A 25,388-nucleotide genomic window follows, 5' to 3' on the forward strand; every position below is an offset into this window, starting at 1 on the left:
ATGAAAAAAATAAAGCTTTTACTAAACATATTGTTGATGCTATGATGAACGCTTTAGAAGAAACGCTGGAACTAGAAGTTTCAATTCCTAGAAAATGCATGATGAATGGGAACCTAATATCAAAGTCAAGATTAAAAATTATGAATGTATTGCTTTGTGTGACTTGGGTGCTAGTGTTTCTACAATTCCGAAATCTTTATGTGATGTGCTTGGTCTTACCGATATTGAAGAGTGTCCTTTGAATTTGCACTTGGCGGATTCTACTATTAAAAAGCCTATGTGTCGGATCTCGGGTTCTGGCAAAACCCTCAAGGTTCGGACACTAGGGTGCGCAGGAAGATTTCCCCTTACCGAATCACGCCCTCAGCCTCGCCGAGATCTCTAAGGTTAGCTCGACGAACTCGCAACACAAGAGACACAAGATTTATACTGGTTCAGGCTACCGTTGTGGTGTAATACCCTACTCTAGTGTGGTGTGGTGGATTGCCTCTCGAGTTGAGGATGAATAGTACAAGGGGAAGAACAGCCTCCTGAGGTGAGGTGTTCTTGTGCTTGGTGGGTGTGAGGATGGGTTGGATCTAGTCCAAGTTGAGATGGCTGGGGCTTTGTTCGTTCGTTTTTCCTACCTACTGTGGTGGCTAATCCTATTTATAAAGGCCCTGGTCCTCTCCCCAAATATTGAGCGCAAAGGGAGCCAACAACGGCCAATTTGAAAGGGGACAACTAGTACAAGTTATCTCGACAAAAGTAGTCTTCGCCTGCCAAAGGCTCTGGTGGTGACGCCGCCTTGGGCTCCATGGTGACCTCCGTCTTGCCATCCTGCTGGTATTGGTCTCGTTGCGCCGATATGGAAACCTTTTCTTGACGCCTCGGTACTCCTTGCCTGCGCTTGCCTCTATAGCACCAAAGAGGAAACAAGGACACTGTACGCGCTGGCGCCTGCCTGGTCTCGATCGTCATGGCTCACGTCATTGGAACCTTGCGAGGTTTGCCTTGCCTTGATCTCTCCGCCCCTCGTGAGCCAGCCGGGCGAGGCCGCTCCCGAGGAGGTCTTGTGTTGTCCGCCTCATGAGGCTTGGCCCCTCGCGAGGGTCTTGAATGCTTGTTGGTGAAGATGGGATGTACGGGCCCGCTTGCAGAGCCACGCCATGGGCCGCAGGCAGGCAAGTCTGGGGACCCCCATCCCCAGAACATCGACAGTAGCCCCCGGGCCCAAGGGGCAAGTGCGGAGCGCCGCGGGCCCTAATAGCCTGCGGCCTTGGTCGACGCGTGGCGATTAATTGGACGTGGGCGTCTCTGCTTTCCCATGTTGCCTCGGCAACTGCCCGACTGTCAAAAGGCTGGCGTAGACAGCGGTCACCTTCATTGCTTCCTTTCGCCTTGCTCTAGATCCCCTTTCTTGCTCCCTGCTTCCGAAATCTCCAAATCTACCCCCATCCCCTTCCGCATCAGCGACCAATGGCGCCCTGGAAGGTCAAGCCTGCCTCGTCGCCAGCTTGGTACGGGCCAGCTCTCGACGTGCCCAACGTCTCGGAGAAGAACCTTGCCGCCACGCGCTTGCTGACGGTGGGGGAAAGCAACGAGAGGGGGGAGACTGAGCTCCGGGCCGACTCCGACGTACCGGAGTCCTAGGGAAGCACCTTCCTCCCCTTCTTCACAAGAAGCATCATCGCAGGGTTGGTTCCCTCCTTCTCTGACTTCTTCTATGAGGTCGTTGGCCACTACGGGCTGCAGGCAATGCATTTTCATCCCAACTCTATCCTTCTCTTGTCGATCTTTGCCTACTACTGCGAGGCGTACCTCAATGTGATGCCGTCAGTGGCTCTGCTGTGCCACTTCTTATTCCTCCGCATCAACAAGGGTCATACCTCCCGGTGTGCCAATTTCATCGTGGCCGGCAAGGCCAACTCAATCTCGAAGATTGGGAAGAAGGCCGACGGCTTCAGGAGCAAGTGGGCCATGATGGACGCCAAGTGCGTCCACCCACGCTTGATGCTGCCGACGGAGACGCCCCAGTCCGACAAGGGGTGGTCTTGCACGAAGCTCACTGATGAGCGGGCAACGTTGGTGCTGGAGCAAATGAACGCCGACCTGAAGCCGGGCAACGCGAAGGCGGCAAAGGTGACAGGGGCCATTGTCGGTGTCAAAACCGGCGGATCTTGGGTAGGGGGTCCCGAACTATGCGTCTAGGCGGATGGTAACAGGAGACGAGGGACACAATGTTTTTACCCAGGTTCGGGCCCTCTCGATGGAGGTAAAACCCTACGTCCTGCTTGATTAATATTGATGATATGGGTAGTACAAGAGTAGATCTACCACGAGATCAGAGAGGCTAAACCCCAGAAGCTAGCCTATGGTATGATTGTATGTTGTCCTACGGACTAAAACCCTCCGGTTTATATAGACATAGGAGAGGGCTAGGGTTACACAGAGTCGGTTACAATGGTAGGAGATCTACATATCCGTATCGCCAAGATTGCCTTCCACGCCAAGGAAAGTCCCTTCCGGACACGGGACGAAGTCTTCAATCTTGTATCTTCATAGTCCAGGAGTCCAGCCGAAGGTATAGTCCGGCTATCAGGACACCCCCTAATCCAGGACTCCCTCAGTAGCCCCCGAACCAGGCTTCAATGACGACGAGTCCGGCGCGCAAATTGTCTTCGGCATTGCAAGGCGGGTTCTCCTCCAAATTTCGTGTACCTGTTGAATAATGTCCGGTTTCTTGTAAATGTAGCGCTCCTTGGCTTCTACGCCCAATAATGGCCGTCTTCCACGTGTCAAACGAATGCGAAAAGTCAGGGTGTCTTTACATTTACACCCCTAGCCACGTGAATGAGCTGCCTATTTAAGGGGACGAGGATTTAGATCCAAACCACTCCTTCTCCCCTCTGCGAGTATTCATCAGAGCGTATCCGACAGAGGTCCATTCTATCATGGCCGGCCGCTGCAGCTCCTCCTCTCGCCCTTCCAGCCCTCAGCCCGGAGATTGGAAGAGATGCTCCATCCCGCACAGCGAGCTAGTGACGCTCCAGACCAAGGGATTTCTCCCCCGGCCTATATGGTCCCGGTTCGAGCCGGAGTTGCCACCTATAATGGCGGAGAGCAAGCGGAGAGCGCCCCCAATCCCTCCAAAGGAGAGCAGGTATGCCTTGTCCCTTACTTAATAAGAAGGCTTGAATTTCCAATTCATTCGTTTCTCCGGGGGCTCCTAGAGTTCTATGGCCTCCAGCTGCACAACCTCACGCCTACCTCCATATTGCATATCGCGGGCTTCGTAGCCCTTTGCGAGCTGTTTTTGGGCTGCGAGGCTCATTTCGCGCTGTGGAAAAGGCTATTCTGCCTTGTGCCCCGTTCTCAGAAGGGGTTAATATATCAAGTGGGCGGAGCCGAAGTGTGGCGCATCACCGGGACCGGATATCTATCCGGAACCCCAAAGAAGGCGTCCGAGGACTGGACTTCGGAATGGTTTTATATAGAGGACGTCCCACTGCCGGATCCTATCCGGATCGGCCTCCCTGAGTTCGACAATGCTCCCCTAAAGAAGCGCCTAAGCTGGCGTCCACGGAGCCCTCAGAGGGAGAGTGACAAGGACGTTCTTTACCTGATGGGCCGGATAAGATTGTTAGCTCATTCCGGACTGACCATGATCGGGGTCATGGCCGCATGCATCATGCGAGGGGTGCAGCTGCTGCAGTATAGAGGCCACCCCATGTGGGACTTCAACGGGGAGGACGACGCCACCCGCCACGGCCGTAAGGGGCCAGATTCGGCTGCCGCTCTAATAAAGAACTTGTCCGCTTTGTACAAGGGAGAAGAGGAGGAATTTCTCCGCGTCAACCCAGAGGGTGGATTTTCTATGTACAATCCGCCAAGTTGGGTAAGTGGACACTTTTACTTGCCCATCCGTTTTATATTCCCATCATTAAATATTCAGTCTAACAACTTCAACGCAGGAACTGCGTCAGGCTGTTAAAGAAATAAACAGCCCTCCTCCACAACTCGAGGATCCGGGACAGTCCCTCGATCCGGCCTCTCAAGAGGATCTAGACTCATCGGTGGAGCTGATTGATGGGGTGTTTCATCAATTGAGCAAGGACAACGCCTTGGTGGCCATTACGGCCGATTACCCAGGGCTACTCCCGGCCTCATAGGTAACTGAGACCGAAGTCCCAGCACTCTAAAAAGGGATCTATCCTCGCGTGTTTTCGATTGCCATATGACAACCGTGTTTTGCAGGGGAGGTCCTTGAGACGGGAGGCCGAGCCTGCGGCAACTAGCCAACAAGGGGCGGCAAGGCCCCGCGGGCTAAAAAGAAGTACGGTCCGGACTGAGACACCGGTGCAAAGGTATAGCGCGCCATCTTATTCCCTGGTGTTATTCCTTCAAGGCATATTAATGCTCGTGCTCTCTTCAGGACGAAGAGACCTCGCCGGACTATATCCGGAGAGGGTGCCAATCGCGCCTCCACCAGCCAGGCTCCAAAGCCTGGTCCGGAAGCGGAGGCGAACACAAGGCGCGCACCAGGCGCTCCTCCGACAGAGGATGCGGACAGGCTGTCTGCCACCAATTCCGAGGTGGAGAGTGCCATGAACCACAGGTGTCGCCGGACAGTTCTTCGCGATGCTTGTTTCTCCCAAGAGGCATTGGATGCCTTCAATTCGGGAGATGCGTACCTCCGTGCCGCTCAAAATGGTCTAGCCAGAGCCACGGAGCAATATGTAAAAGAGTTCGGCGAGGAAGTCGACTAACAGAGTAATGTCTGTAGGTATGCTAACAGGTCGTCCTGCAGAGGAAATGCCCGGTTCTACGGGTGACCTTCTTCCCGAGCTCTCACAACTACACGAGCGAGTTCGGCAGGTGATGCAAGGCGTCGCCCAGGCCTTGTGGCCATCCGTCTCCATGCCCGAAGGCCTTGGAGAGCTTGTAGAGAAGCTGAAGGGAGCGCAGTGGCGCTTCCGATTATGGAAGATGTTGGCCTGCCGTCAAGGCGCCAGGGAGGCCTGGGCCATGGTGAAGACGCGGTACACGAAGGCTGACCCGAACCACATGGCCGAGGTCGGACCCGTGGGACCCGATGGGAAGGAGATCCCTGTGAGCTTAGTATACGGCCAAGTAGAATTGGCCGTAAAGTATTCCCAACAGGACTGTAAACTAGACAGCCTGTTAGATGGTATTGAAGAGGAATACAATCAGTCATATTGACTATGTAATTTTAATTGACATGTGTAATGCCTTCTAGCCGGATTGTAGATCGTTTGTCATGGCCGACCTTTTTGCTTCAACCTCGGAACCTGATGGTCCGGAGTGTGTCCGAATACCCTCGCGGTTATATAAGAACCGGGGTATGCATGGAGACCAGGCGTAGGGGTCATTAGTGCTTGAACAGACAAGTGCCCAACTAGTTATGTTATATTACATGGTTAGTAAGAAACATCTTCCAGGGAGAATAGTTCTGTTAGGGGTTCCTTTCCCTGGGAGGCATGCCCTAAAGTGCATGTCCATTCTACGAAAAGAGACGCAGGAAAAACATCTGGGGGAGTATAGATAAATAAGTGAAAAAAGGATCATCTTTAGTTCACCGACCGAATATTCCCTTAAGAATGCTAGCTTTCGGCTTCACCCAGTCTGAGGTACACATCCGGCTGACCCGGCAGTAACAATCGCAGAGGTGCTCCCTTCACCACCTAGCCGAACAATCGGGAACGTAGGGGTAAGCACAGGAGCCAGGCAACCCAGCTTGGCCAAAACTTAAGTCATATCGATTCATATAATGGTGAATAAAAGGTACATGCGGAAGTGTGACACATGTGTTGGGCATGAAGCCCGTATAAATAAGCTTCTGTTTAAAGAAGCCCCCAGGTTTAATGAGCGCGGATAGTGCGTCACTTTATGAGCCTTTAAAGGCTATAAGAGAGAGAGAGAGAGAAGAAGGAGAGAAATGTATGACAGAAAGTATATAAAAAATGGACAGAGGAAGGAGACGAACATAGAGTCCGGCTCTAGGCGTAGAATCTTCGGAGATGGGATGCGTTCCATGGGTTCGGCTCCAGTCGGTTATCCGATGCATCTCGCGAGCGGTATGCTCCACCAGTCAGGACTTGGTCAATTATGAAGGGACCTTCCCACTTGGGCTTGAGTTTGTCCTTTTTCTTGTCCGGCAGGTGTAGAACCAATTTGCCAACGTTGTAATTTTTGGCCCGTACTTCTCTGCTTTGGTATCTTCGAGCCTGCTATTGATAAAATGCGAACAGGCTTTTGCCACATCACGCTCTTCCTCCAAGGCGTCCAAACTGTCCTACCGATCGAGCTCGGCTTCTCTTTCTTTGTACATGCGCACTCGAGGTGAGTCATGAATTATGTCGCAGGGCAAAACTGCCTCTGCACCGTACACCATGAAGAATGGTGTGTATCCGGTGGTGTGATTCAGCGTGGTCCGCATCCCCCAGAGTACGGAGTCGAGCTCCTCTACCCAGTGCGTATTAGATTCCTTAAGGGACTGCACTAATCTGGGTTTGATGCCGCTCATGATAAGACCATTTGCACGTTTGACCTGGCCGTTAGTTTGTGGGTGATAGACGGAAGCATAATCGAGCTTGATGCCCATGTTTTTGCACCAGAGTTTTACCTCATCGGCCGTAAAGTTCGTGACGTTATCAGTGATGATGTTGTGGGGGACGCTGTAACGGTGTACAACCCCGGATATAAAGTCTATCACTGGTCCGGATTCGGCCGTCTTAACAGGCTTGGCTTCTATCCATTTGGTGAACTTATCCACCATGACCAGTAAGTATTTCTTCTTGTGGGTTCCGCCTTTAAGGGGTCCAACCATGTCAAGCCCCCAGACCACGAAGGGCCAAGTGATGGGGATAGTTTGGAGGGCGGTGGGCGGCATATGGCTTTGGTTTGCTAAAAGCTGGCAACCGATGCATCGTTGGACTAAGTCCTGGACGTCTGCCCGGGCCGTCGACCAATAAAAGCCTGCATGGAAGGCCTTGCTTACGAGGGACCGAGCTACAGCGTGATGACCGCCGAGTCCGACATGAATTTCAGCCAGGAGGTTCCGCCCTTCCTCTTCGGAGATGCACCTTTGAAGGACTCTGGTAGTCCTTTTCTTATAAAGCTCTCCCTCATGGACTTTATAGGCTTTAGATCGCCGCACTATGCAGCGTGCCTCATTTTAGTCCTCGGGGAGTTCCTGCCTAGTAAGGTAGGCGAGGAATGGTTCTGTCCACGGGGCGATGATGGCCATTATTACGTGGGCTGAAGGTGTTATTTCATTGGCAGAGCCTCCAATTATGTCAGAGTGTTCGGTGTCGGGCAGTGCGGTTGGGTCCGGGCTGTTATTGCTGGGTTCCCCCTCCCATAATACGGATGGCTTGAACAGCCTTTCCAAGAAGATGTTGGGGGGGGGACTGCATCGCGTTTTGCGCCGATGCATGCCAGGACATCTGCCGCCTGATTATTTTCCCGGGCTATATGGTGAAATTCGAGCCCTTCGAACCGAGCTGACATTTTTAGGACGGCGTTGCGATAAGCTGCCATTTTTGGATCCTTGGCATCAAAGTCTCCATTTATTTGGGATATTGCGAGGTTCGAGTCCCCGCGCACCTCTAGGCATTGAATGCCCATGGATACTGCCATCCGGAGACCATGTAAAAGGGCCTCATATTCGGCTGCATTGTTGGAGTCTGTATACATTATCTGGAGTACGTATTGAACTGTGTCTCCTGTGGGGGACGTCAAAACGACGCCAGCCCCTAGACCGGCTAACATTTTGGAGCCGTCGAAGTGCATGACCCAGTTTGAATATGTGCCGTACTCTTTAGGAAGTTCGGCCTCCGTCCATTCTGCGACGAAGTCGGCCAAAACTTGCGACTTGATAGCTCGCCGTGGCTTGTAAGTTATGTCGAAGGGGAGGAGCTCAATGGCCCATTTTGCAATCCGGCCTGTCGCATCGCGGTTGTTTATAATATCGTTAAGTGGCACTTCCGAGGCTACTGTTATTGAACACTCTTGAAAGTAGTGTCACAGCTTCCGGGATGCCATAAATACCGCGTACACAATCTTTTGATAATGCGGGTACCGTGACTTGCATGGAGTAAGGACAGTGGACACATAGTAGACCGGCTTTTGAAGGGGGAATTTGTGTCCGTCCGTTTCTCGTTCGATGATGAGCACTGCGCTTACGACCTGATGGGTTGCTGCAATGTATAATAGCATTGGTTCGCCAATGTTTGGCGCGGCCAGGACTGGATTTGTTGCCAAGATGGCTTTTATTTTGTCGAGTCCGGCCGTGGCTGCATCTGTCCACTCGAAGTGTTCGGTGCGCCGAAGGAGGCGGTAAAGGGGTAGGGCCTTTTCTCCCAAGCGGGAGATAAAGCGGCTTAGAGCCGCCATGCATCCGGTTAATTTTTGTATTTGTTTGAGGTCCTTCAGGATATCCAATTGTGACAGAGCTTGGATCTTGGCTGGATTTGCTTCAATTCCTCTACCGGATACAATGAAGCCCAAGAGCTTTCTGGCTGGAATGCCAAAAACGCATTTTTCCGGGTTGAGCTTGATGTCGTATGTCCAGAGGTTATCGAATGTTAGCCTCAAGTCGTCTACTAGAGATTCGACATGTCTTGTTTTAATGACCACATCATCTACGTATGCCTCCACTGTTTTGCCGATCTGGTTTGCCAGACATGTCTGAATCATGCGCTGATATGTTGCGCCGGCATTTTTGAGCCCGAAGGGCATTGTGTTGAAGCAGAATGGGCCGTATGGTGTGATGAATGCTGTTGTGGCTTGGTCTGACTCTGCCATTTTTATTTGATGGTAGCCGGAGTATGCGTTGAGGAAACACAACAAATCGTGTCCTGCGGTAGCGTCGACAATTTGATTGATGCGGGGGAGGGGGAAGGGATCCTTTGGGCAAGCCTTGTTAAGGTCTTTAAAATCAACGCACAGGCGCCAGGATTTGTCCTTCTTTGGTACCATCACCAGGTTTGCTAGCCAGTCCTGGTGTTTTATATCTTTGATGAATCCGGTCTCCAATAGCTTGGCTAGTTCTTCTCCCATTGCATGTCTCTTAGGTTCAGAAAAACGCCGAAGAGCCTGTTTGACTGGCTTGAATCCTTTTAGGATATTTAAGCTGTGTTCGGCCAGCCTGCGTGGGATTCCTGGCATGTCTGAAGGGTGCCAGGCAAAATGTCCCAGTTCTCTCATAGGAACTCTCGCAGTGCAGCATCTACATCAGGGTTTAACTGTGCCCCGATGGAAGCTGTTTTATTGGGGTCCGTTGGATGGACTTGGAATTTGACTATTTCGTCCGCCGGTTTAAAGGAGGTGGACTTTGATCTTTGTCGAGTATCACATCGCCCCTATTCACCATGGAGCGCAACGCAGTCAGTTCCTCAGCCGCTAGGGCTTCGGATAGCGCTTCGAGGGCTAGTGCGGCTGTCTTGTTTTCGGCGCGGAGTGCTATGTCCAGATCACTAGCGAGAGTGATGATTTCGTTAGGCCCGGGCATCTTGAGCTTCATGTACCCGTAATGGGGTATTGCTTGGAAGATTGTAAACGCTTCCCGCCGTAGCAGAGCGTGGTATCCGCTACTGAACGGGGCCACTTGGAACGTGACCTCTTCGGACCTATAATTATCTGGCGTGCCGAACACCACATCTAGTGTGATCTTTCCTGTACAACGCGCTTCCCGACTAGGGATTATTCCTCTAAAGGTTGTGCTGCTTCGCTCGATGCGGTTCCAGTCTATTTCCATTTTTGAAGGGTTTCCTCATAAATGAGGTTCAATCCGCTGCCGCCATCCATGAGTACCTTGGTAATACGAAAGCCGTCCACTATTGGACTGAGGACCAATGCGGCTGGTGCTCGGGCTGTTCGAAATTTAGGTTCATCACTGGCGTTGAAAGTAATAGCCGTGTCACTCCATGGGTTTATTCTTGCTACTTGGTAGACTTCGGCAAGGCTGCGGAGTGTCCTTTTTCGCATATTATTTGATGCGAAAGTCTCGAAGACTATTAATACTGTACTGGTGTCTCTGGGGTGGCTTTCCGTGGCTTCTGGAATTAGAAGATCTTCGCCAATTTTTGCCACCTGCCGGAGTATCCAACATTCTCTAAGGCTGTGAGTTGGTGTGGTGCCCTCTGCAATGTGAATTTTACAGGGTCCATTAAGCCATCCTTCCAGTACGGTTCCATGCCCTATAGAGGGCTTTTGCTTTTTGGTATTGAACCCGGGTGTCTGGCGATGATGCACCCTTTTATTTTGGACTGGATTTGTATTCAGGGCCAGATTGTCCCAAAATTTTATTTCGGTTTTCCAGGCGCTTTCCATCGCACAGTACTTTCATACTATGGATGCCAAGTTAGTGAAGCGTGTAATATCACGGCGACTTATGGCGTTGAGGATTCCCTTGTCCGTGCAATTATTGCAGAAGAATGAAATTGCGTCTTCCTCGCGGCAGTCCTTTATCCTATTCATAACCAGGAGGAATCTGGCCCAGTAATGATGTACTGTTTCTTCGGGCTCTTGCCTAATTTGGGATAGATCGCTTATGTACGGGTGGGTGGGTGGAATCAAATCCGAAACCTCACCCAATCTGAGACCCAGAGGCCAAGGAGTTTCCGAACTTGGAAGTTTGGATTCTTGGATGCTGTCCAATGAATCTAGCCCGTCGCCTAACTTTAAGTTCAGGTCTTGAGTGATGTACTCCCCTCCGCGGGTATCCGGCTTGGAGGGATCGGGAATCCGGACATAGCTAGTCCGTAAGATAGATGAAGGGTCGCCGCACTGTCCCTCTACCACGGCAACGTGATGGGTAACCTGGGGAGAGTTAATCTCTCTCAGATCGGGTTTAGGCCCAATCTGGTTGTAATCCGTAGCAACTCCCAGGGCGGCGATGCGATCCAAGAGCTCGTTTAGGGAAGAGAGCTCCATTGGATCTAGCTGCTCAGCGAATTCCGAGTTGACGTGAAGATTGCTTTCGATGACCCGAGAGGTCATCGTCGGCGCAGCAGCCGAACAGGTGGTCATAAGGAAACCACCTAGCCTGAGAGTTTGGCTGACAGCCAAAGCTCCCTTAGCAACGGTGCCGTTTTTAAAGACGGGATGAGGCATCCTTCCTGATGGCGACGGCACAGAGGAACTCTCAATGAAAGCACCAATGTCGGTGTCAAAACTGGCAGATCTCGGGTAGGGGGTCCCGAACTGTGCGTCTAGGCGGATGGTAACAGGAGACGAGGGACACAATGTTTTTACCCAGGTTCGGGCCCTCTCGATGGAGGTAAAACCCTACATCCTACTTGATTAATATTGATGATATGGGTAGTACAAGAGTAGATTTACCACGAGATCAGAGAGGCTAAACCCTAGAAGCTAGCCTATGGTATGATTGTATGTTGTCCTACGGACTAAAACCCTCCGGTTTATATAGACACCGGAGAGGGCTAAGATTACACAGAGTCGGTTACAATGGTAGGAGATCTACATATCCGTATCGCCAAGCTTGCCTTCCACACCAAGGAAAGTCCCTTCCGGACACGGGACGAAGTCTTCAATCTTGTATCTTCATAGTCCAGGAGTCCGACCGAAGGTATAGTCCGGCTATTCGGACACCCCCCTAATCCAGGACTCCCTCAGCCATGCTCCTGAGGGAATTCATGACCTGCGCGTAGCCTCGCTTCAGGCGCATACGCGCCCCTTGTGGGAGCTTGGGGACGAAGAGGACAAGGTTCGCCTGAGCCCAGAAGCCTTGTCCGACGGTGAGATAGCTGCAGCTCTCCGCCTCCTGGTCGGGGACGACCAGGAGTACCCACCGAGTGTCTTCACTCCCTTGTTCCGCCGCAAGGATGGGGTGCATGTCGCGGCCGCCAGGCCGACCTTTGACGGGCGCGGGCTGGTGCCGCCGGCGCCCACCGGGGCCCCTGTGGCGCCGACACCAGTGGAGCTGTCTTCTGGTGAGTGCCATGGGGAGGAAGAGGAGGAGGAGGAGGAGGAGGAAGACTCCGAGGTGACCCCTGAAGGGATGGGGGAGACCTCCCCCTTGAGCAAAGTTGACATCCTCTGCACCCTTCCTGACGACGATGAGGCTGACGCCCGCCAGGAGAAGGGAGAGCCACCCATAATCCCGATGAGGGGCCGATCGACGCTGATCTCCCGGGATGCTGCTTCTGTTCTGGCGTGCCTGTAGCCGCTTTCGGCCCACCTGCTGCCCCTTCTTCCGCTCCTGGGGCTTGTGCGCCCGTACCCCGAGTTAGGAGGCTCTTGGGCTTCAAGCTCAGCAAAGGGAAGGTGGACTACACCGCGGTGGACCAGTAAGTGTTCGTGCTCCGTCTTGTTCTTGATTATGCTGCTGATTCTTGACGCTTCTCCGCTGTGCGATTAGGCCGACGCCTACGGCGAAGAAGAGGAAGGAGGAGGCGGTGGTGCCACCTGGGACCAACCCACCTGCTCTGTCTGCGCCTCCCTCCATGGAGAAGGGAGGCATTGGTGCCCATGTCTCTCCGGCCCGGTCGTCCTCGCGAGGCATGGGGGGAAATCCTCGGGAGGAGTCAGCCCCTGTGGCCTCACTGGCACCGGAGGCACCGGCGTCTGGCTCGGCTGCTGAAGCCTCCAAGGCTCAGGAGCCTCCAAGGCTCAGGAGCCCCCAGTCTCCCAGGCTATGGTGACATTGCCTTCTTCTCCTCCCACTGTGCCGCTGATCCCAGGTCCTTCTGCCTCCCCTGATATCTTGGAGCGCGCCCTTCTTGAGATGACCCGACTGCAAGAAGATCTTCAAGGCGCTGATCCCCTCCTGGTGGTCGGGCGTCTAGATCTGGTTTCTGGCTGGCTCCACTCAGATGTGTATGTTCGGGCAGCGCCGAGCCAGGCCGTGGCGACCTTCGAGAAGGAGAAGCAAGCCGCCGCCCAGGCAGCGACTGCTCGCAAGGCGACGTTGAAGGACGTTGAGGCCACTAAGAGTCTCTGTCGGGCGTTGGAGCCCGAACTGAAGACCCTGTGCATCGAACGCGCAGAGGAGGCCCGTAGCCGTCAGGCGGAGGAGGAGAAAATGAAGGCCCGGGAGGACGCCGTCAAGGGTCACGACGCTGAGCTAGAGCAGTCGGCGAAGGCGCAGGCCATTGAGCGTGGCCGACTGGAGGAGCTGGAGCGGAAGGTGAAGGCGGAGGGAGCCGAACTTGGCGCGAAGGCGAAGGTTCTGGCCGAGGACCATGTGGCCTTCATGCTCCTCGAGGAGAGGTCTCACGTGGCGCTGGAGACACTCTATGAGAAGGGCTTGGAGAAGCCGCTAACCACCGACGAGGACGGCCCCGCCCAGCTGCTTCCCTACTTGGTCGAGGCGCTCGAGGAAGTCGTGGACGGCATCGGTTCCATGGCAGAGGGAGAAGCTCGTGTCCTTTCTTCAGCTGCGCTGACGCGTGTCTTCAGCCATCTCCATCTTCGTGACCATACCACTCGCCTTGATGAGATGCTAGAGCCTGTGGCTGATGAACACTATGCAGTCATCGTCGCTGCAGCCGTGAAAGGCCAGGTGGAAGCCCTGCTGAAGAAGGTCCGTGCCTTCGCTCCCGCGCCTTCGACCGGAGGCGCCACCACTCCAGCAGCTCCGGCCGGTGGCCCATATGAAGGCGATGTCGTCAAGGGGGGAGTGCTTCTCGCGGGCGTCGGTGGTGTCCAGGGATGACTTGCGGCTCCTTTCCCGTTTTATTCCTGTAACATGCATCATGCCTCGTGGATGTGTTAAACTTGCGTTTGGTATTATGAGAACAATATGTCTTGTAATATTTGCTTGAGATTTTGCGATTTTCTCCTATTTGCTTTACGTTCTACGTCGGCAAGGCCCGTCCCCGCGCATACCTCAGCCGTCGTTGGATCGTCCGAAGACCAGGACGGGACCAAGGGGTGAGGGGCTATGTGACCAGTTAGGCTCCTGAGTGGCGATGCTCAGGAGTCCCCCTTGATGTGCAAACAGCTTATAGGAAGGAGACGCGAGGATAGGCTTAGTGTTCTATGTCAGCAGGGCCTGGCCGCGCGCATTCCTCAGCCGCCGTTGGGTCGTCCGGAGACCAGGACGAGACCAAGGAGTGCGGGGCTACGCGACCAGTTAGGCTCCTGAGTCGCGATGCTCAGGAGTCCCCCTTGATGTGCAAACAACCTTTATACCTTTGCCCTCGCCGAGGCTCGGCTCGGGAGGGACGCGCGACGACCAGGTCCGGGGGACCTGGTTGGGTGGCGTGTGCTTGGGCGTGACCCGAGCACAGCCCCCGTGCCCAGCCCCCTCGCGCGACTCTCCTAAGGGGAGGTGTTGTGGTGAGGCCGGACACTGAGGTCAAGGGCTCCCTGAAGTTGATACGACCGTGGGGCCGCCCTCAGTTGTTTATCACCAACGCGGAGCATAGCGCTTTCGTACTTGCATGGGCATAGCCACTCCTCGGCAGTGTCGACGGCCAGCGCGGAGCATGGTGCTTCCACTGGTACGTGGGAGGGGACTCCCTACTGCGGAGATCCCTCGGGGCGTGTACAGCCCCACCTTGACACGTGGCTTGCACGGTAGTGCTAGACGAGGTGTGTCTGGGCACTTGTGAGCCAGCGCGGGACTCACGAGGCCCTACCTCAAGGCGGGTTGCGCCTGGTCTTGATTCTTGTTTGCTGTGGTGGCCCTGCGGGGTGGTTAGACAACCTGCACCAAACGAATCTCCTGAGGTTATCGCGTGAAAAGGCCAAGCACCAACGGCCCCAGGAGGTGACGTGAACGGGACTGGCCCGGCAGACAGATCTCAGCCATTGGATTTATCGACGCTGCAGGGACGGGCCCGAGCACAGACGCCATGCCTAACCCTCTCACGCGAGGGGTCCTAAAGAAAGATGGTCGGCGGCTCCCGTGGTAGGTGACAATCAAGCAGGTGATAGTCATAGATAGATTAAGCATGGAAAGCAAACATTCCACTGGGTCAGGCCCGAGCGGCTTGGGGATGATGCAGCCCGAGGGGCGCCCCCAGCAAGGTAAGCTAAAGACATAAACAAGAAGGGATACATGCCATAGGGACGGACCCACGCGGCCTGGGAATGATGCAGCCCTGAGGGCGCTCCCAGCTAAATAAACTTGGAAAATGTCACCTGATTCTGTTGATGAAGGGGTGTTGAGGCAGCTGAAGGTACGTCGCGAAGGGGTTGCTCCTCACGAGCCACCGGGGCCCCGAACCTCGGGAGGCTCTGGGGGTCCAGGCAGTTCCTTGAGGACCGTCGCCATCTCTGCCAGGACTGCTTGATGTCTGGCCTCCTGAGCCACCAGGACGCGCTGCAAGTTGCGTTGGTAGGCGGATGCCACGCTCGGCAGGCCGAATGGCATGCGAACGTAGCTATGCAGTGGGCCCTCGCAGCGTCCCACGCGCGAAGGCCAGAAGAGCTCCTGAGACGCGACCCTGCTGAGCCCTGGGACGTCGATGCAGACGTGCAGCCCGGCATCCTCGCCTGGATGGGGAGCAACGCCAGGTGAGCGGCGATCGCCGCGCATGGCCCTCACATCCTGCAGTTCCTGAGTGGTCTTGGTAATGAACTCCTGAGCGTTGGGCGCTCCTCGCCATGTGTCCTCCTAAGGGAAACGTGCCACGAAGCACGCCTTCAAATGGTGCCTGAGCGCCTCCCTCGTAATGTTGGCAAGGTCTGAGGCCCTCCAGAAGAGAGCCCCCGAGCCTTGCCCGAGGAGGGCGCCGGGCACGCCTTCCTATGCGATAGAGGGAGGCGCCCCAGGTGCGGGCGCTGATCCTGACGTGGATGCACTTGCGGCGCCATTCTCCTGAGGCCCAGTACGGAGTAGCTGCTTCTTCTTCTTGGGGACGACCTCAGGAGGGTACTCTCCCTTGCTGCCGGGGTCGTCGATTGTTGCAGCTTGGAAGGCACGCTCGAGGGAGCACACCGCGTCTCTTTCTTTGTAGGGGACTATGATGATTCCACTGCTTCCTGGCATCTTGAGGACATTGTAGCCGTGGTGGGTCACCGCCATGAACTTAGCCAGGGCTGGATACCTGAGGATGGCATTGTATAGCAGACGAATGTGGGAGACGTCGAAGTCGATGAGCTCGGTGCAGTAATTGTCGCGCTATCTGAAGGTGACTAGGAGGCAGACCTGACCTATCAGGGTGGTGGAGCCGTCGGTCACTCCTCAGAAAGGCTTGGTAGGCTGAAGCTGATCATATGGCACTTGAAGGTTGTCGAACATCTCGATGAACAGGACGTTAAGCCTTGCGTCGCCGTCGATGAGAGTCTTGGTGACTTGCACGTTGCTGATGACGGGTGAACAGAGCATCGGGAGAGCGCCAGCGGTGGCCGCGCACTTGAGCTGGTCAGCCGAGCTGAAGGTAATAGCATACTTGGACCACCTCAGCGGGCGTGTAGCCTCGAGCTTGGGAAGGACTGTGTTCACCTCGTGAGCAAACTGCTTGAAGATATGCTGTGAGGCTGGGGCTTGAGCTCCGCCCAAGATGCAGGGGATAGCACACGGCTCCTGGAAGCCCCCATCCCCCTCGTCTTGGTGGTGGTGGTCGTTCCTTCTTGGTGGTGGCAGCAGTGGAGGAAGCACAACATTTCCCTGAGGACGGTCCTCGCGAGGCTGATCCCTCCAGGCACCTTCGCGAGGCTGATCCTGCCAGCGGTCCTCACGAGTCTGGTTGCGCCACTCCTGGCGCAGGCCCCGGTCTTCCCAGCGTCCTCTGCCACGTCCTCCTCCTCGGCCGTAGCCTCGGTCGTTGTGCTCGGGGCATCGACCGAAGCGTCCGTCGTGAATGGCCCTGAGCTCTTGACAATCGTTGGTGTTGTGGCTGTGCACGTTGTGGAAGGCGCAGAATGGTCGGCTGCTCTTGGATGACTCAGGCTAGTCCCTGTCGTGCTTCGTGTCCAGCTCTGCCGCGAGTACGGCTGCTCCCTTGCGCTTCACGTCCTTGGCCTTAGCTTTCTTCTCCTCCAGGTCAGCAGCTGGGAGCTCGAGAAGGGAAAGGCGCCCTTCCTCAGCCCTTGCACACTTGGGCGCCAGGTTGAACAGCGCCAGGGATGTGCACAGCTCCTCGTGGATGGAGAGCTCCTCCTTCATCTTGACGTCATGGACGCCATCGGAGAACGCAGAGATGATGGCCTCGTCCGTCACCTTGGGGATCTTGAGATGAACGTTGTTGAAGTGCTGGATGTACTTCTGGAGGGTTTCCCCTGGTTGTTGCTTGATGCAGCGCATGTCACCCGCGGCCAGAGGGCAGTCGCGAGTGCCCTGGAAGTTGGCGACGAAGCGGTCGCGCATCTCGTTCCAGGAAGAGATGGAGCCTGGGGGTAGGTTCAGGAGCCACGAGCATGCGCCATCCTTGAGAGCCATGGGGAACCAGTTCGCCATGACTTTTTCATCGCCGTTGGCCGCCTCGATGCTCAGCTCATAGAGCTGCAGGAACTCTGCAGGGTCGGGGGTGCCGTCGTAGCGCGGAGGCAGGTCTGGCTTGAACTTTCCTGGCCAGGCGACGCTACATAGCTCAGGGGTGAAAGCGCGGCAGCCCGCGGTGGCCATCGGGACCCTTTGCTGATGTGGAGCCTGGCCTTGTCGCCCTCACACCGCCATCACAGGCGATGCACGGTCTTGTCGTAGTGGCGCCGGAGCGCAGGAGCATTTTCTTGCGGATGAGGGACTTCTTGGCAGCTTCTTTCTTCGCGTACAGGCGCCCAACATGGTGGATCACGTCGGGGGGCCGCACGCCTTGGCGCCAGGGCGCCGTCTTGGGGCAGAGGTGGTGGAGGCGCTCCATGAGCCACGTCGCCCGCAGCTGGCGGAGGGCGAGGCAACGAGAGGGACGGCACAGGGGAGCCCCCTGCGGCGCTGACAAGCTCGGCGATGCGGTCAAGCCAGTCCTCGTAGAGGTTGTCGATGGGGCGGTAGCGCAGGAGTTCGCGCGCCATGCACAGCGTGGCCTGCGCGTCCGTGGGAGCGCGACGGGCGTGAGACGACGAGCCGGCCGGGGTCAGCGATGGAGTGGCGGTGTGGCCGTCCCACCGCACCGAGGGGTGCAGTGAGGAGGCTTGCTGCTCGTTCTCTACCGGGCCGGTGGCGGCGTTGGCGGCAGGTGACGGAGAACGACGGGGTGGCCCGCCGACAGGAGCCATCTGAGCAACGCGGGCGGCAAGGGCAGCCCGGCGCTCAGCGCGAGCTTGGCGAGCGTCTGATATGGAGATGACGAAGCGATGGGACGTGGAGCGACAGAAGGAAAGCTTCGGTGCACCCCTACCTGGCGCGCCAAATGTTGGATCTCGGGTTCCGGCAAAACCCTCAAGGTTTGAACACTGGGGTGCACATGAAGATTTCCCCTTACCGAATCACGCCCTCAGCCTCGCCGGGATCTCTAAGCTTAGCTCGACGAACTCGCAACACAAGAGACACAAGATTTATACTGGTTCGGGCGACCGTTGTGGTGTAATACCCTACTCCAGTGTGGTGTGGTGGATTGCCTCTCGAGCTGATGATGAACAGTACAAGGTGAAGAACAGCCTCCTGAGGTGAGGTGTTCTTGTGCTTGGTGGGTGTGAGGATGGGTTGGATCTAGTCCAAGTTGAGATGGCTGAGGCTCTGTTCGTTCGTTTTTCCTGCCTACTATGGTGGCTAATCCTATTTATAGAGGCCCTGGTCCTCTCCCCAAATATTGAGTGGAAAGGGAGCCAACAACGGCCAATTTGAAAGGGGACAACTAGTACAAGTTATCCTGACAAAAGTAGTCTTCACCTGCCAAAGGCTCTGGTGGTGACGCCGCCTTGGGCTCCATGGTGACCTCCGTCTTGCCGTCCTGCTGGTCTTGGTCTCGTTGCACCGATATGGAAACCTTTGCTTGACGCCTCGGTACTCCTTACCTGCGCTTGCCTCCTTAGCACCAAAGAGGAAACAAGGACGTTGTGCGTGCTGGCGCCCACCTGGTCTCGATCGTCATGGCTCACGTCATTGGAACCTCGCGAGGTTTGCCTTGCTTTGATCTCTCCACCCCTCGCGGGCTAGCCTGGTGAGGCCGCTCCCGAGGAGGTCTTGTGTCGTCCGCCTCGCGAGGGTCTTAAATGCTTGTTGGTGAAGATGGGCCGTATGAGCCCGCTTGTAGAGCCACGCCGTGGGCCGAAGGCAGGCAAGTCTGGGGACCCCCGTTCCCAGAACACTGACACTATGGGAAGAATTAATGATGTTCTTATTCTTGCAAATAGGAATTATTTTCCCATTGATTTTATTGTTCTGGATATTGATTGCAATCCGTCTTGTCCAATTATTCTGGGTAGACCGTTTTTACACACTATCGATGCTGTGATTGATATGAAAGAAGGAAATATTAAGTTCCAGTTTACTTTGAGGAAGGGTATGAAACACTTCCCTAGAACAAGAATTAGGCCACCATATGAATCAATCATGATGGCATCTTATGGATCTCGAAACAAGGATGACAAAACTTAGATCCTTGCTTTATGCCTAGCTAAGGGCGTAAAACTATAGCGCTTGTTGGGAGGCAACCGAATGAATAAAATTTATTTTTTCTTTTTGCTTTCTGTTCTTGAGTTTTAGCACAGTTATGCTACTATTATGATTGTGTTTTTTGTGTTTTAATTAAGTGTTTGTGCCAAGCAAAGCCTTTAGGATCTTCTTGGGTGATAGTTGTTTGATCTTGCTGAAAAACAGAAACTTTTTTGTTCACGAAAATAATTCTCATTTCTAACTAGAGAGCGATAAAATACTAATTCATTTTGCAGAAGATTAGTATACAAATTTCCCAGCCCGTCCAATTTTTTCAGAGTTTTTGCAGTTATGGAAGTGTCGGGGTTCAAGAACGGCACCTATGGGATCACATGGAATCCCTACTGCGGTTGATAGGGCGCGGGGCTGTGGAAAGAGCGGCTTTAGAAGATCAACACGGGGGAATTTTATCCAGGCTCGAGACACAAACGATGCGTAACACCCTAATCCTGTTTTGGTGTACATTTGGTGTTCTTGAGTTCTTGAACTAGCTGCGGTGCATGCCTAGCCCAAAAAGTCCGAATCCCTCCTCAGTACGCCTCGGACCTCCTTTTATATGTCCAAGGGGCTGCCACAGCAGCGCACAAGAGGTGGAAAGTGTCTACAATGTACGAGTCTACCTCCAGGAACTGTAGGACAAACGCATTTAATGCTCCACCTACGTGTCCTCTTGCTTTATCGGGGACGGCAAGGAAGCTCGTCTCGTCTGTCGCTGCCTCGCCTCGCTTCGACGCGCGTCCAAGTTGACGAGGCATGCAGCGCCACGCTGGCTGGTTGCTGCGCGGGTGCGGTGGCAGTGTCTTCAAGAAGATCTGCATGCCACCACGCAGGTGCTTGCCTGGTTGGCCTAGAAGCTGCATGCTGCCACGTAGGTGCGTGACTGGCAGGTTGGCTGCTGTGTCGGAACGGCCATGGGGCAGTGAAACCTGGGTAGGTGCGGGCCTGATTATGACCCCGCAGATGTCCCCGGCAAGGGTCTTACCGGGGGCCCGACAAGGATCTTGTCGGGGCCCCGACAAGGATCTTGTCGGGGTCTTGCGGGCGTCCCCGGCAAGGGTCTTGCCGGGGGGCCTTCGTCTTCTGTTTCTCGTCTAGTCTTGCGGGCCTCTGTTCATCACAAAGATCTGCATGCCACCATGCAGGCGCTCCCGAGCCTTGGTCTTGACGTTGTTGATGGCGTCATAATTCTCAAGCTCAAAGGTGGCAGTCTCGATGGTGTTGGGTAAGTTGACCTGGCAAGGCTCTTGCCGGGGCAGCGTAGGTTGTTCCCGGCAAGGCTCTAGCCGAGGGAAACCCATCTTGTCCCTTTGCTCTTCGCGCCTCCGGCTTCAGCGCTGCTCGGGTAGGTTTGTATCTTCGCTTCCTCTGCCCTGCCAAGCATGGTCGCAGGCTTGGCTACTACTGCCCATGCACAAGTAAAGGGGTACAGAAGGCCCCCACTTTTGTACACCGACAGGAGCCCCCGGGCCTGGGCCACACATAAGCACGGAGTGTTGTTGGGCCAGGCCCAGAACGGTGCGCGGGGGCACGTGGCAGGGTTTTAACTGCGGTAACTCCTCCACCAGTTGCGCTTCCCCACGACCCACATTGAATGCATGAAGTGGAGGTTGTGCGTGGGGCAGTTGCACCACACTTGCGTCACATCATGGTGAATAGTAAAGAGGTAGCCCGCGTCTTGCCCATAAAAAGGAGGAAGAACTGCAGGGGCACTGCTCGTTTACCCCCTGTGCCCTCTCCAATCTCGGAACCGCCGTTCCCCTCTTCTTCTCGAAACGCAGGTCGAAGCTCTCGCACCTACTCGCCGCCGCCGGCCCTCATTGCCTTTGACCCCTCATCCCATCCCAGCTGCCATGGCACCCAAGACCGGCAAGGGCAAGGGAGCAGCCAAAGATGATGGAGGGAAGGAGGTGCAGGAGAGCGAGTTGGTGGAGCTTCGGACCCAGCGCGCCTTCTTCACCTCGACGGTCGACGCGCTCATCCTCAGGGACATGTTCAGGCCCCTATGGGGAAGGAAGACATCGGGGCACCCCGCCATGCGCATTACCCCCTCCGCCTTCGTCAAGGACGGCCCGAATCGGTACCCCTTCTTCTTAGATTACTTCTCCTGCGGACTCTACCCCTTTCTCTGATTTCTTCAACGACATCATGCATACCTACGGCTTTCACCTTCTGGACTTCACGCCGAATGCCGTGGCGTGCATGGCCTTCTTCGCCCATCTCCACGAGGGCTTCGCCGGAGTGCTCCCCAGCACGACGCTCTTCTGCCACTACTTCTGTCATCACATCCAGCCAGGGGGTGCCATCTCTGGCTGCGTCACCTGGATCCCGAGGACCCAGGGCAGGGGCACGTACCCGGAGGGTGCCCAGAAGGAGCGGTGGGAAGAGTGGCAGGGCCGGTGGTGCTGGATTGAGGACGCAGATCCCCAGGAGTTCTGTTGGGTCTATCGAACGCCCGCCAGTTTGTAGAAAAGACTGGGGCGATGTCGACACCAACGACGAAAAGCTCACAGTGGCCACCACCAGGATCCATCGCCTCACCTTGTTCGGGCTCACCCTTGAGATGATTGGGGCTGACTTCATCCGCCGCTGGATTGCCCCACTTCACAACAAGGGGAGGCCGGCCTGGGACTTCAGGAATGGGGCCGACATCATGAGGCTCCGCCCTGGCTTGAAGCACAATTTCACGGTGCCGTAGCATGCCCACCTCTGCCAGAGGCTTTTTTAGGTCAAGGTCGACGAGACCGGTGGAGTCGAGAGGTCCGGCAAGGCCGAGAAGGACGGCAAGGCCGTCAAGGCCGGCGGGTCTTTGTTTGGCTTGCCAGCGGGAGTGGTCCCTTTGCGCAACAACTCTTGCCAGACCGCCATCATCGCTATGATGCCGAACTTCAACACACACGGCCTTGACCCAAGCTGGGCTGAGCCAGAAGCGGAGCGGGTGCAGGCCTTCTTCGACAACCTGTCGAAGAGGTATGTCCGTGACGAGCCGCTGCTCATCCGCGACACCACCAAGGCGGAGATGGCGTATATTGCCGCCAGAGCGGAGGAGGCGGAACACGCCAAGGAGGCCGGCAGCGTCGGTGCCATGGAGGACGAGGCCGACACGGCCACAGAAGAGAAGGAATTCATCGAGTGGGCGGGGTCTGCCTGGGAGGCTAGCGGCGCCGGCGCCGAGGCCCCCCTTGTTGAAGACGCGACCGAGGAGTCAGCCAAAGAGGATACCGAGGCGGATGACCCCCCAGGACCACACATCGACAACAGGCCCAGGCGTGGCCCGAGCGCCAGATGAGGGCCTCAGTAGCGAAGAAGAAGGCAGCGGCCGCTACCTCTTCCTTGTCCAGGCGGCATGGGACCCCATCCCCTTCCCCTTCGTACAGCGACCCGGAGGCCGATTTTAACCTTGGGTCCTTCAACCCGAAGATGAAGAGGAGACCAGAGGAGGAGGAGGAGTAAGCACCTCGCCCTTCATTATCTTTGATCTTCAGCTTGTGCTATTCCTGACATGATCTCATCTTTGCAGGGACACGGAGATGCTGGCCTAGAGGGTGGCAAAGAGGGCCAAGGCTTCGATGGGCGGCAAGCCTTCGAAGAGTACTCCGCGCACGTCGACGGTGGTGGAGATCAGCCCGGACCCCAGCCCTTGACGTAGTCCCTGCTTCAGCCCCCAGCGCAAGTTCATTACTCACTCCTCGTCGGCGGGTGCCGGGGCAGGGATTTTCGGTGCTGACCTTGCCAGGTTTTGCAGGAGGAGAGCGGCAGCAGGAGGAGCCGCTGAGGACCGCCCCCGACATGCTGCCCCCATCCACCACGCTGCCCGGAGGGGCGTCCCCAGCAAGGGCGATCACCGCCGAGCCCACCCGCGTGGAGGAGGAGGAGGAGACAAACACGGGTGCCGGTAGCTCCGTCCTGCCAACGGATGCGGGCGGAGAAGGAAACACTTCTCCGCAGCTCGGTACGGGTAAGTGGCCTGCCTCCCGTCCCTGGGTTTTTTTGTCCCTGTTTTTTTCCTTGTTCTGAACTTTAACCTTGGCCAAGTTTCATCCTTCCTTTCTGGTTTCCAGACCCTCCCTCGATGGACCATGAGGACATCGACACTGTCATTAGGGAGGTCGCCAAGGACGCCGAAGCTGAGGCCGCCAAGATCGCGACCGAGGAAGCCGCCAAGTCCGCCACCGAGGAGGCCGGCAAGGGGCCTACTGGGGAGACCGGTGGGATCGCTACCAGGGAGGCCGACAAGGCCACTATCAAAGAGACCGGCAAGGGGCTTGCCAGGGAGGCCGCCGAGGGGCCTGCCGAGGAGGAGGTGGCCAATGACCAACCTTCCTCCCCTGCAGCCCCTGCCCCGGGCAAGTACATGAGGGTGGGCGACGACCTGTTTGTCTGCCTCCCAGGGACGGTGAGCACCAGAGCGTCGCCCGAAGGTGAGGTGTTCGATGATGAAGTGCTCGCCACCGCCGGGCTCCAGGTTGTCGATGAACCGAGTGCCCGGGATGGCGATTCCCACGAGGGGCAGCTTCTTCGGGCCATGAGCGCCAACTTCCAGAAGCTCCAAGTGCTCCTCCGTGCCCGCCAGGACAAGGTGAAGTCCAGGACGGCGGCGGTGGACAAGGTGGAGGCAAATTTTGGGGAGCGCGTCGCCCAGACGCGGGTCTAGTTCACCAAGGCCCGGGAGGAGCCGAGGGCTGCCCGGGATGAGCTGGACGAGCGCAAGCAAGAGCTCGTCCTGAAGCAGGCCGACCTCGAGAAGGTCCAAGAGGCGGCGAGGGAGCAGGCCGCCAAGGATGAAGCCGCCCGGCAACAGCAGCAGGCCCTGCTGAACGGCCAGGAGGAATACCTCATTGCGCGTGAGCAGGCGCTTGCCGCCACGCTTCGCGGCAAGGACGAGGAGGTTGGGAAGATAGTTGCGCAGCAGACCCAGGAGCTGGAGTAGAAGCACAAGGACACACTTAGTGCTCTGCCTCTGGACCACGCCGGCAAGGTGATGGAGCTGGAGGGGGAGGAGCTGAAGAAGAAGATCTTGGGGCTGACGGAGGAGAGGGACACGACCAACCGCTCTTTGGGGGATGCATAGGTGGTCATGTCCAACAAGGCCAAGCTGCTCTCCGAGGCCAATGACTCCATCAACGACCTGAAGCTGAAGCTGGGCGGCTTCAAGGGGAAGCTTTCGGAGGCCGGGGCTTGTGAGGAGACCCTGAACAAGGCCCTGGAGGAAGAGAAGCGGCTGTGGAGCAATGACACCGCCAAGCACAAGGATTACGCAAAGGGAGTAAACCTCTGGATCAGTCGCCTCGTCGACGTTACTGGGAGGATCTCTGCGAAGCTGGCCATCATGGGCATGCCGGATGTCAGGTACCCCCAGGAGCCGAATGCGAGCCCCAATGCCAGGCTGACCCTGTTCTTCAAGGGCATCCTCCGCACCCTGGAGCAGCTCCGCGCCAATCGAGCAGTTTATCTGGCGAATGAGTCCCGGAGGCTCTGCAGGGGCGCCTTGACCAAGGTGCTCACCAAGGTGGCATTCTGAAACCCTAGCATCGACTTCGCCAACGCGCTGGAGAGCTTGCCGGAGGGTACGGACCTCACGGCGCTCAAAGAGCGTATCGAGCCCATCATAAGGTGCGTTGATGGAGTCAAGAGGGTGGAGGGCCGGCGCTGGGACTAGGCACCCCGTTTCTCATCATCGCTGCGAGTTCATGACCAAGACAATTTTATCTTAAGTTAGAACTGCAACAACTATTGATGTAACATAACCCTGCAGTACTTTGAAATGAAGCATGCTATCTTCCTGTTCGATCTTTTCTTGTATGTACACACCCTACGCCTAGTTGGATAGGTTTGCCGGCGCGTAAACCCATGCAATGGCACTTTGAAGGACGGATCCTTA

The sequence above is a fragment of the Triticum aestivum genome, chromosome 6A (genome assembly GCF_018294505.1).
Source record: "Triticum aestivum cultivar Chinese Spring chromosome 6A, IWGSC CS RefSeq v2.1, whole genome shotgun sequence".
NCBI classification, from domain to species: domain Eukaryota; kingdom Viridiplantae; phylum Streptophyta; class Magnoliopsida; order Poales; family Poaceae; genus Triticum; species Triticum aestivum.